Below are 12,535 nucleotides of genomic sequence, written 5' to 3' on the forward strand. Positions count from 1 at the left end.
TCACTTGTCAATATCAACTATAGTTTGCACAGGCTTTTTCAGCTAATCCACCTGCATGTAGTCTTTCTTTGCATTTCTTGAGTCAACTTACTGCATGTCAGTTTACCTGAATAGGCCAAAAAGTCTAAACATGAAAAACATGAAATTCACAGGTGTTTGTAAATTTGGTGACTATTGCTCACAAGACCTAATGGCCTGAATTAAATCCTGCTGCATCTGTGCATTCCCATCTGCTCAGTGCAGTACTATCTTTCCTTTCTACCTCTTCAACCCCCATGAGAAAGCATTTTCTGGTCCTACTGTCTTAAATAAGGAAGGAAAACGAGGGATCATGGAGCGCAGAACTAAGTAGGTTAATGAGTAAACTGAACAGCAAAGAATCCCCCCAAAAGTCTCATGCCTGTTCTCTTAGAAGACACATGGTGGCCCCAAGCTGAATCATCTTTCTTAGTGCAGTGCTACTATCAGAAAGCGTGTGCAAATCTCAAAAGCCAGAATCAGGCTACCAGGACTGAAACATGGAAAACACATCAAGGACTCCAGCTGCTTAAACATTTATTTTCAAAAATCTGGTTTCGTGTCACTGAATAACTTTGCCGTTTGATTAAAGATGACATAAAAAAAATGCCAAGAAGCAAACTCTGAGTACCAAAAGCAGTTTTTCCATGTAGTCACACTAGAAAATGACAGTATTTACATATGATCACTTTAGGAGTTCAGAGAAGGCTAACAACAATCCAACTGTGTGGTCCCACACAGTATTGTACACTGATCAGCCTCTCCTTTGAAGATACGGTGTATCTTGCAAAATTACATTGAGATGTGGAGAAACAAGAAGGGAAAATGCCTACTCACCCTTATATCCTACACCCTTATACTTTTTGAAAAAAATGAAACACAAACCGTAAGCCACTATGAGCAACTGATAATTTTTTTTTAATGACATGGTATAAAAGTATAATAGACAGCAACATATGTTTTAATATATTTAATATGAAAAGTAAAAAACCCAAAATCTGTAGGGCTGGGCTTTTTTTTTTTTTTGATAGCTTCACTGGTTAGTTAGCCTGTTTTCTCCCGCTGCCTTTTGTGCAGAAAAGATATGCCTGCACTGATTGCTTGGGGGTTTAATGTTTCCAGCTTAGCAAAGAGAAATGTGGTTGTGAGCCCCACTGCAGGTATTTAAATGCCCGATCGAAACATTCAACAATAGATGTAATTAAGCAGGCTCTAATTTTACTTATGTGATTCAACATAAAGAGAGGAGCTCCATTACTTAAGTGTTTACGTCATTCCTTGGAGAAATGACCTTAATTTATTGTAATTTCCAGTTGGAAGATTACCAAATTGGTTTTGAACTTAAGTAGCCCTGTGGGTGCACAGCCATTTACTGCCAGATTACATGAAGTACACTGATTACTTCCAATTATAAAAGACTTATTTTTCTTAATAAATAAGTTTACCTTTATTACTAAATAGATACTAGAGTTAAACTTTTCTAACTGTTATTAGAATCACCTTGTGTTCTGGCAGTTCTCTTTCACCAAATAGTTAATCAAAATATCTTTACAAATGGAAATACAAGTTACATAGTATATATGTAAAGGCATAATTTTGTGTATCACATGAACTTAGCCAAAAGATAAATAGAGGTTTCGGTGACTGAGCTGAATTTGACACAGGTCAACTAGATTTATGCAACTATTCTTAAGAGAAATTTTGCAAAATGTTTAATAGCAGTATGTTAACAAAAATTAGGTTTTATAACTCATGTGACCATAATGAACACAGTCCAACTGCCACTCCAAACCATCAGCCACTGTTTCCCAGTTCAAATTTTCATTAAAATTTTCCAACTTCAGTAGAACCTCGGGGTTACAGACAGCTATTGTATGAGAACAAGCTATTCTACACAAGGAAAAAGCCAAAAAAAGTTTAAAATCACAGTGAACAAGGAACAGTGGTTCAAAACAAGAGCTCTACTTCAGGCTGAAGCCAGTGGATTATTTCACAAAATACAAAAATGAAAACAAAATAAAAATACTAATGGAGAATCTCAGCAAGGTAGGTCCACATACTGAGAAAATAGCAAGTGTGCTCAGATCAAGGACATTTTAAGGCCACAATCACTAATCATAAGTCTTAGGAATGCCTTATGATGTCAAATTTGAGAGCTTTAACAAGTCAGTTAATGTCATATATAATGCCTCACAAATAAACTTAATCAAAGTGCAAAATGTATTTCTATTCTCTTTACATTACCTCCTCTTTTCATTTCTCTGGAAAGTTTTACGGGTGATCACCATTCTTTTGCTGGAAGACGACTGGACTACATACATTTGAGACCTGATGAAAAACTCTTAATTTTTCACCTGCATTTCCCTGTGAAAGAACTTTCACTGTCAGCAAATATCTTCACTTTTCACTTTGTTACACTGGTCTCAGGGTTTTCAGACTACACCCGCTTGATCCATCCTACAGAGATTGTACAGTAAACACTTTTTAGGAGCACCTGATAAAACACAATATTGGTCAGGTTCCCCATGAAGAGTTTGTACCAGAGAGAGCCCCAAAACAATGAAGAATTCTGTACTGGAGGAAGTGAGGGGTGAGGGGGGGGGGGGGTGCACGTGTGTGTCTGTGTGTTTATAGGGAAGAAGCCTTTTCCCAGGGAATTTTAATTGGATACATTTCCTTCTTTCCTTTCTTTCCATTTCTTTATTAAAATATGGACTTGCCAGTGTCTCATATATTTTTCAAAATGAACAGGGCTAGGAAATTAGAAATCCAGAGGCAATGCCTGGAAGGGGATCTTCAACATTCAGATAGGATTCCTGCTCAAATCGGAGCATTTGTCATGCTTATTGTGGTGATATCATAATCTGTGCACAAAATAACAAAATCTCATTCAGGGATGAGTGCAGTACACTCCTACTGAACTAAATGTAGTTCAAAGCCAGATTAAACTTCCCTTGTGGCCTGAATGTCTATTATGTTTCTTGTCACTTCTCCGTGTTCTGATATAAAATGCCTACAAGAAATTCATATTTGTCACGAATAATCACATCCTTATCCATCACTGGAGCAAACTGAAACTAGTACAACCCCAGATTAAAGCCGTATGGGTTCTTTCCTTGTGTATACAAAAGGAAAGATTAAATGCTCATTAGGATTGTTTCCTTCTTCCACTGATAATGTGATTTATTTATGTTTTACCGTGTTACCAGAAGTGTCTGCGCTGAAAGAGTTATTTTCCTTTCTGAAAAAATCTGATGTCTGAATAACATTCTTTACTTGTTTAGTACTTTAGAAATATTACACTGTTTAATAAGTTTTATGAAAACTGAATACAGTCAAATAACTTGATTGTCAGCAATTAATTTAGGATCTAAAATGTACTGAAAACTTGTATGAAAACTCCAGGATCTCCAGTGCTCCCTCTCCATCTGTAAACTTCATCCTCCATCCTTCTTTCCAGTACTGAAACCTGACTTTTTTCATAATTTCCAGGCCTCAGTATGTAGCAGCATCATCCTTTATAGCTCAAATTTTAATGCAAGGCATCATGAGATAATCCAGTCTTACCTGAAAGCAAATGAAAAAATAAATACATTTCACTCAGCTCTACCTGAATGCTTCAAATAAAAGAGTGTTTGAGACAACCAGATAGCAAGAAAAGGGAAAGGCAGCCTTTCTGAAGGTTTTCTTTCCAGCGAGAGGAAAGAAAAATGGAGAGAGAAACTTTTGCGTGCGTTGTGTACAGAGCTGAAAAAGAAGAGTAAGAAGTCAGAAGCTGTTTGGAAGATTTTTCTCAGACACTCTGGGGAAAACTTCAAAAAATCCTGCAGAAAAAAAGGCTTACATTTCTACTGAAAAAAACCCCACCCCAAAAACCCAAGCCAAAAAATAAACTCCAACCTCCCCAGCACCTGAAGTTTAACAGGACAGTAGAAACACTGTAGGACTGCTGAAATATTGAAGAAAGTTTTTACTTAGAGGACAAGTGAAATAGAAGGCTTACTGAAAGCTTGAGAGGAAAAGGATATTTTAGGACTGAGCCCAGTCAAGAAATAAATTCTCCAAAGGAAATGAACCCAGGGAAGAAATGCCTAAGAATGGAGATCTGAGCTGTGGTATATCAACCAGGAAATTATGTCAGCCAAATGTATAAATTTAACCATTGCCGTAAGAAACATCATACCCAGAAGCAGCCTGTGACCTCCTCATTCCTCATGTTCTTTTCAAGCCAGCTGTGGGTGCAAAGACGTACAGCCTCAATACTGATCCTAAGGCATTCCCTAACCTGTTACTATTAGCCATCTAGGTAGAGGCCATTCGTATTCATAACTTGAATTCTGCCAGAAAGGATAGTCACAATCTAACCTAAAATATTCCTTGTCCATACTGAAAGGATTTGACGAATGTTTACAAATGCTTCAAGCACTGTTTTATTGTAAGATTAAATGCCTCTTATTTGGATGCTTACTCTTTTTGGGAGTCATATCTGCTCACACTTAACAAAATTATTCCTGTCAAGGCCAAGAGCTCCATTTTCTGCTGGACTTGTTTGATCTCATCAGCACCTCCTAAGCAAGCTGCATTTCTTTGTGTTTTCACATGCTCCAAAAACTCATTTTCAAAATTACTTCCTTATACATAACTATTCCTTAGGATTTCTGAATCACTTACAGTAATCGACATTTTAGGAATAAAAGTATTCGCTTATTAAAGAGGCATTTATTAGCACCCTATGCGGTAGTAAACAATTATAAAATCCACCATAATGTAACATCATAAAGGGTCCAGAACACTCTCTGTAAGTGGTGCTGTCTCAGGGATTTAAAAAAAACGGTGTCTCCAAAACCCACAAAAACACTCCTTCTAATCCGTGGGTCTTGGCTTTGGCCTGAAGTTAAATGCAAATGGAATTAGCTCTTAACAAGAAAGAAAAGCACAAGAAAAAAGAAAAAAAGCTCTTATAGGTAAAACATAACAAGGAAGAAAAAAAGAAAAATTATTTCATTTCACAAGGTTGTCATTTGTTCCTGAAATGTATATATATGTATACAGAGTACACAGATGGGTGGGGGGGAAAAAAAAAAAAAAAATCCATCCTTCTTTGAAACAAAAATCTCAGGAACAACTGTTGTTGCTGTGCTTAGAGCCCATTTCTCATTTCTCATCTCTCATCTATAGAGAGAACTGGTTCCACGTACTTATTGGAATAGCCTTTACCTCACCCCTGCTCAAACAAGAGAACAGCGGTAAGGCCGTGACCCTCGGACCCTTGCCCATGCCCTGTTTAATGCTTTGAAATCTCTTAGAGATCCAGCTTAGAGCAGTGCCTACCTGCCACAAACTACCGCATCCCTTTTTGCGAGTGTTGGGCTGGAGTTAGATCAGTGCTTTGGAAACTCTGCCAAGAAGTCTCTGGAGTGGAAATTTTGACTAATAAAGAACTGTTATTGTTCTTGAACCACTATTTTCATCAATATTCATTTCATCATGACAGACAGCACATCTTTACTATTGAGGAGACTTCAGGGTTGAATCATACTTAGAAGTTTGGAATTAACAGTAATTATGGCAGAAATTATTACCTTTTAACTAGAATCTCATGAGAAACACAATTTGAATCTGTACTTCACCCATTTAAAAAGCTTCAGAGTATTTGGAATCAACATTTCAGTTTGACGGCATCTTTATTTTAGCTACAAGTTTGCATACATATATATAATAAAGATGAGTACAATTATAATTAGAATTAGATAAAAAACTCTGTGTTGTTCTGATGATTCTAATGGCCAGGGTCTATGGATGTTATTGAACATTGAAAATATGAACAATAACAAACGTTGTGGCCCTACAGTAGTCTGGGAACCTTTCTAAAAGTCTGTAGACACGCACAAAATGATTGATCCTTTCTCAAAGGTGTCCTTGAGTACAGAATGTAGCAAACAGGAAAAGTGGATATGTTATGTCATCTGAATGCATTATACACAATGCTGAAGTGATAAAAAATCCTTGGATTGCAGCAAATTACAACATTGTGCTAAAGCAAACCCGGGTCTAACAAGAAAGGCTACAGCTACATGCCTTTTAAAATCTAAACATTTCATTGACCTTACTGTATTTTCCCCATTAGCCTAGCAACAAGCTCTCTTACTGGATGTGTACTACCTGACACAACCTTTGGTGTGGCTCTAAATTTCTTATTCTTCATTTAAAGTAAGTATTTCCCATAAACTACACATCAAAACTCTCCAAGGATGGACACTTAGAGCAGAATAGGTGAGTATTTGTTATAATAATTTGTTGTCCTGATGAATTTTGATCGTGTAAGAAGTTAATTTCCATTTGGTGCAAGAGGTGTAAATATTCCGTATAACCTGGAAGGGTTTCAATACTGGATCCAATCTGTTATAGGAGAACCAGAGCAGAGCAGAGCAGAAATATTGCGAGGCCAGTGTCATCCAGAAGATATAGCTTTCTAGAAGGTAGCATATCTAAAAACTGCTGAAGCACATGGTACTTAAAAGGAATGAAAAGTGCGTGCAGTTTCCTGTATTCCAAATTCTATAATTTGATGAAATATTGTACAGGAATTTTTAATGTCCTGTAGTACTATTAGCAGGATTTTCTAATTATCAGAAGACCTTAAATCTATCTCTGGACAGGATAAACATTCTTTTTCTATGAACAAATTCATGTTTAATTAGTTTATTGCATGTGTTCACTTTATTTTTCTGTATAATTAATCCTGTACTTATTTTTTTTTTCATATCAGCACATTTGAGTGTTAAGCTACTATTTATAATGAGTCTGAATTATGTCTTGATTTGGTTCCTTCCATTTCTAGGTGCACTCCATATGAAAAAATAATATTATGGTAATTTCAATTTTTGTTCTAATTTCTGGCACAACTCCAAAATAACAATCTATAAAACACTAAATGAATTACACATTTTGAACTTAGGTAAATGATACTAAAGAAATACAATTATGTACACTAAGTGTCCATTTGCTCACATAAAAAACCCATTACATCATTCGTCACTACTGGAAATGCCTCTTCCAGAGAAAAATCCTGCCCTTGCTTGAAGCCAGTGGTAGATTTCAATATGTGCAGAATTAGCAGTTTCTGAGAGGCAGTTTTCCTGCCTCCTGCGCAAGAGTGATGCTGAAGGTCGTGTTCGAAATTTCTTAGCACAGTTGTGTACTCACTTGGATTCAGTAGGTAAATCCTCTACAAAGCTAATAGAACAAGACTTAGCATTTTGCATTGACAAATTCAGTGTGAGTTTTTCCAATTCACCTTCTACAAAATACTTCCGTTCTAATTCAGAAGTTGGTCTGACAGTATGTTACCAATGTTTCTATATATTTTCTTTTTTTTTTTTTTGAAGACAGTATGGCAAGCATGTTAAAAGGGATGAACAGGAATTCTGTGGTGTGGTCAGGTAGAAAAGAGAGACAAGAGGCTCAGATATACTGAGCCAGATCTCAGAACGTGTATTTATTTCCTACGTTTTGTGCTGTTTGCAACAACATGCAAAAATACTTACTGGGTGTTTTCCTGGCTCAACTGAAGTCAATGAAAGTTTTGCCTTCAAATATGCTGGAATCAGAATCCTTATTCATCGCATTATTATTCCAGATCTTACACTCGGCACAAAGCAGGCATTTAAAATAATATCACCAAACTTCATACCAGAATCTGATGACTTCATGAACACTAGACAGTTGTGATCCGTGTTTCTGCTCTGGCTTCTGCAGCTTCAGCTTCAACCACATTGACTTTCAGAGTGTGAAGATCCTTCAGTTGCCTTTGTTTATTCTGTATGTGGCAAACCCCAAGGTTCTCAAAGTTTAATCTAAAATCTGAATTCAATAGCCTTTACAGTTCCTTAATTTTCTCGGAAGCATAATTATTAATATTAGACATAAATTTATAGGGAGCTGCCATCTAAGAACTATCATTTATATTTATGTGAATTTATTTTCTTGCTCACACCAAATACAAGATAACCACCAGTTATTCTTAATGCCACATTTACAAAACCTCTCTTGCACACTGCCAGTGAAGCCTGTTGTTAAGTCAGCCTGTTGTACACCACTGATCAGTTCCTTCTGTCATTCTGAAACACTATTTCAATGTTGAAAGCAGATAATTTGAATTTATAAATGGTGAAATCTCTGAGATTTGAATAGGCTTAGTTCTGCTCTTCCCAGATGTCTTCTTTACTGGCTTAGAAAGAGAGTTTTTGTGATTCTGAATCATTAATCACAGTCTTGTTCAAAGTAGACCTACTATTTTGGGGGAGTACAATAACACTCTGACTGACATACTAATAGATGGTTTTACATGTTGGCTCCATTGTCCACTATTTAAGATAAGGCAACTCACACTGAGGGTTTTTTTTTTGTTCTCAGCAGATTATAAATAAACCCAGAATGATGTGAATGCTAAAAGGAAACCACTTGTACCATTTAGGTTTGAAATGCAGAAGTAAACACATGGAATTTACATTTTAGCAAATATTCGCTAGAATCGTTTTTATCAGCATTGAAGGTATTCTGAAAAGCAGGAAGTCTGATAGTGAATGCCTGACATTAATATAATCAAACCTTATTTAAGTCAGTCATTTAGTAATACATTAAAAAAAAACCAAAACAAAACAGAAAACTGTATGCTTAATCTTATTGTAATTTAGAGCTTGAATTCCTGTCCTGATGTGATATAAAACTTGGGCAAAGGAGTGGGCAGATACATTCAAAAGCACAGGTAAAAGGGAATTTCTTTGCCTTGCCTGAGTAATCCGTGGTGGCTGCTATAATCCAATGGACAGGCAATTATCCAATTCTTGTCATGAGCAGAGAGGAGGACCACCTTTGAAGCTTATTAAGATGGTTCGTTCCTCTGTATGGTGATGCACCAAGAAGACAACATGTTAGGTGCAGATTTACTATGGAAGATGAAGGAAAATACAGCAGCAGCCTGCTGGTGAGTTCTGCCTAGTATGGAGCATCCCTCCACTTGTGTGGTGTGATTTCAATGCCTCAGCCCTCCCACTCCTGCCTCCCCCCGCTCCCAATTCTCACCTTTCATACTTGGTACATAACCTTTGAAAACTTCTGGTCTTCCTTTCCTTGGCCCGGATCTCCCCTGCTGCAACCAAGACAAGCAGTATTTTCCTCCACTTAGACCAAACTGTACTTTGATATCTAAGGACAATAAGGATAGATAATATTTAATGAACATGGAAGAAAACTGCCTTTGTATTGCATGGCTGTCGAGCCGCTCAGAGACAATAGGAAAGATGTACTGGTCAAAGATACATATGTCTAAGGTTTATCTGAAAATGATAACCCTGGCCAACTTGTTATCAGGTTTTCAGAAAAGATATCAATACTTCTGCAACTAATTAATTATTAAAATTTATTTTAGATTCGATGGGAGATTTACTCTTACCTGATATGAGAGTCTTCAGGTTTATACATTACAGGGACAAGGAGGGTGAAATACATATATTATTTCTTTATTAGTTTTTAAATTCCCTGCCAGATTTGCCAAAGGGTTTCACTGCCGCTAACACTGACACTAATTTCACTAAATATTCTTCCAATGCAAAGCTACATGAGAAGCAACTTATTTGCAATAACTCACAGATCTCTATTACAAATGTCAGGCGCTGTTGAAATTACAGCAACACCAGACAAAGACGTTGCCAGAAATATTCGATCTGATATTCTAACTCCTAATACATAAGATGTATCGCCAACACTTTGAGCCTCCCATGGCATAAATTTTTGATTGCTTAAAAAGAATTTTGACTATTAGACTTATTCCACTATAGATGATGGAATGAGCAATTCAAATTCTCTGTTGAATTGTTCCAAGTTGTTTGGCCTTCAGCCAGAAATGACAGCAGCCCTTTGATTTACACATCCCTTTACCTGTCTGCCATAAAAGACACAGTTTTAGAAACCTTCAGTCATCTTTCTTCTGAGCATCCAAGCAGCCATAATAGGACAGAGGATATCATCACTACACCAGTGCGCAGCTGAAGCTATTACGCAGTGCCTTGTGTTTGCCTGTTGAAATATAACATAGTTAATGTGACATCACTTTTTGTAATACAGCCATGCTATACATCAGCTGGAGTTTGAATCAGCTGAGCAAGGCGGAAAATGAGTACCTTGGGCCTCAGATTTAGAGAGAATAAATTTCATTACATTCTCTTAATATTTCTGATAGTCTAGGCATCCTAGAAAGATGAGGTGTATTCATAGACAAACTAGACACTTGGATGGAATATCATATGATTCAAGACAAGAGTATTTATATTCTAACTGATTTCCATTCCCTTTCTGCCCCTATTCTTATTCCCTCAAAAAAACCTAGCCAACCAACCAAAAAAACCCTCAAACAAAACAAAAAGACCCAACCATAAAGCTCAGAATCACAGGAAACTAGGAAAGAAGAGACAGGAACTGTTTGGCTGGATAGGATCAAATTTAAGTGTCTCCAAGTTTCCTGTTGCAGGTGCATACTGCCAGACAATTCCTGTCATTAAGAATCATGACAGAGGGTAAGGAATAACTGGATCAGCTATAAGTAAGAAAGGGGAAAATATAAAATATTTACAGAAGTATGGTGGCTGAGAATTGGATGCTTATATATTACTGAAGTTACCCTGCAATACTTGTTGTCAATCAGCAATCACATTGCATTAAAGTGCAACACAGGTCTAATTTATTCACTGTTTATGTTCTGACTGACCTGTGTGTTGCATAAAATTAATCTTTGCAAAATCCCCAAAACTTGTTACAGTGAGCTATTGCAAGAGCTACCACAATGTTCCCAAAATAGAACTATTCTATAATTGAAACCTCTGCTATATGTTTGAGTGTTTGTGTTGTAATTACGAAGGTTGAGACATGCTCACATAAACCTTCTTGCCATGTATAAGCTTTGACAAAATGATAGGAGTAAAAAGGCTTGCAAAATAGCGGTAAGATTGACTGATACAGGCAAACATTATTCTTGGATTTTTCTTTGCTATGCTAAACTTCAATTTTTGACATTACTAACTAACGATTTGTTTGGATATGAATGAGTCATCTGTAACTGAATTATTGGTATTTCTCTTAGGTTATATAACAAAAATAGCCATTTTTTTTGTTGCCAGACTGTTTAAAGAATGTGGTAATGTCAAAAAAACAACTGAATATAGAAAATACTTTCTGTGCTCTGTACTGGCCATAACCGGCTACAGTACTCACAGACTTGTTGCTAAACATGATGAGGTGGTTCTAGGAAACACTGCGGTGATCAAATATGTTCAGTATTGTTCTTGTAATTATACTACTAAAGCATAGACTATATACTAATACGAAAAGATTGCTACACTGAAGATTCTTTTTTGGCTATAACATTGTATTAATGTACTGCTAAATAATAATAAAAAATTCCCTGTATGTGTTCCATTCCCATTTAAGTCCTGTCTCAAAGGATAAAGGAAAACATATTTTTAACTCCTGGTCTGAATATTTTATTACATTTATTAATTTTATTACATTTGTTAATTTGTTAAACCACAAGATTTCTGTCAAAAATAACCATTTCTAATTAAGCTCTGGAAGTGATTTCTGCAGAAGCTACATTTATCTGCTATAATGTTATGGATATTCATTTTATGGTTCTTGAGTTCCTCTGGGCTATCAATTTATATAAATGAGTCGCATTTTTTTCCAACTGACCACTGCTAACTGTTGTTCCTGTATGACATAATGTTTTTGCAATGATATAATTTCAAAGTTTAATGCATTTTCAAAAAATAGTTATATGAAAATATGCAATTGAATGCAAAATTAAAAAAGCGAAGTATTATCTATTTTCTCATCTTCATTTTAAATCATTTTTTTGTTAAAAAAAAAGACCAAAACCCAAAATAAGGTAGCTGTAATATAATCTTGAGCAGTATTTTTTCTTTCAAATGCAAGGTTTCTTACAAAAGCAAAAAGCAGAAAAACAGTCACTTACTTGACTTGTTACTAGATCCTCAAAGACCTTTCCAATCCCAGCCTAATAAACTTGAAGCTTCTCTCCTTGTACCAAGTGACTGAAAAGAAACAGAGCTGCTTATCTTTGTATTTATTATACTAGTATAATCAAAGTGGGTTATTTGCTATTTAATGTTTGTCATTGTTAAACTTGAATGACGGTATGGAAGTTTCTATAAGAAGTGAAATTTGGGCAAAATTCTCAAGCTTCCCTTTCCCAAAGAAATCTGATTAGATACATTTTGGCATGATTTACTGATTTTAAAATAATTTTTAAGAAGTGGAGCTAAAAACGTTTGAATTACTTCAATAGTTCCATTTGATGATTGAGAAGCTAATTTTGGTATATAAAAATCACAGTGAAAAATGATGACATCTAATGTAGCATTTTCACTAAGAATTAGAAAAATGTATACAGACATGGCAATTCTCTTAAAAATAGAAAAATCTAAACACTTTCTTTTATTAA

General features: G+C 35.8%; 1 long non-coding RNA gene across 1 annotated transcript; it reads right to left on the reverse strand.

Moving 5' to 3' along the window:
• Positions 1 to 3,342: 3,342 nt before the first annotated feature.
• On the reverse strand, positions 3,343 to 10,089 carry LOC143160067 (uncharacterized). The gene is made up of 3 exons (XR_012995314.1): positions 9,958 to 10,089; positions 9,103 to 9,225; positions 3,343 to 3,585 (listed from the first exon to the last, which is right to left on the reverse strand). It is a non-coding gene; the product is annotated as an uncharacterized LOC143160067 (long non-coding RNA).
• Between the last annotated feature and the right edge of the window lie 2,446 nt (positions 10,090 to 12,535).

Source organism: Aptenodytes patagonicus, chromosome 4 (genome assembly GCF_965638725.1).
Source record: "Aptenodytes patagonicus chromosome 4, bAptPat1.pri.cur, whole genome shotgun sequence".
In the NCBI taxonomy this organism is placed as follows: domain Eukaryota; kingdom Metazoa; phylum Chordata; class Aves; order Sphenisciformes; family Spheniscidae; genus Aptenodytes; species Aptenodytes patagonicus.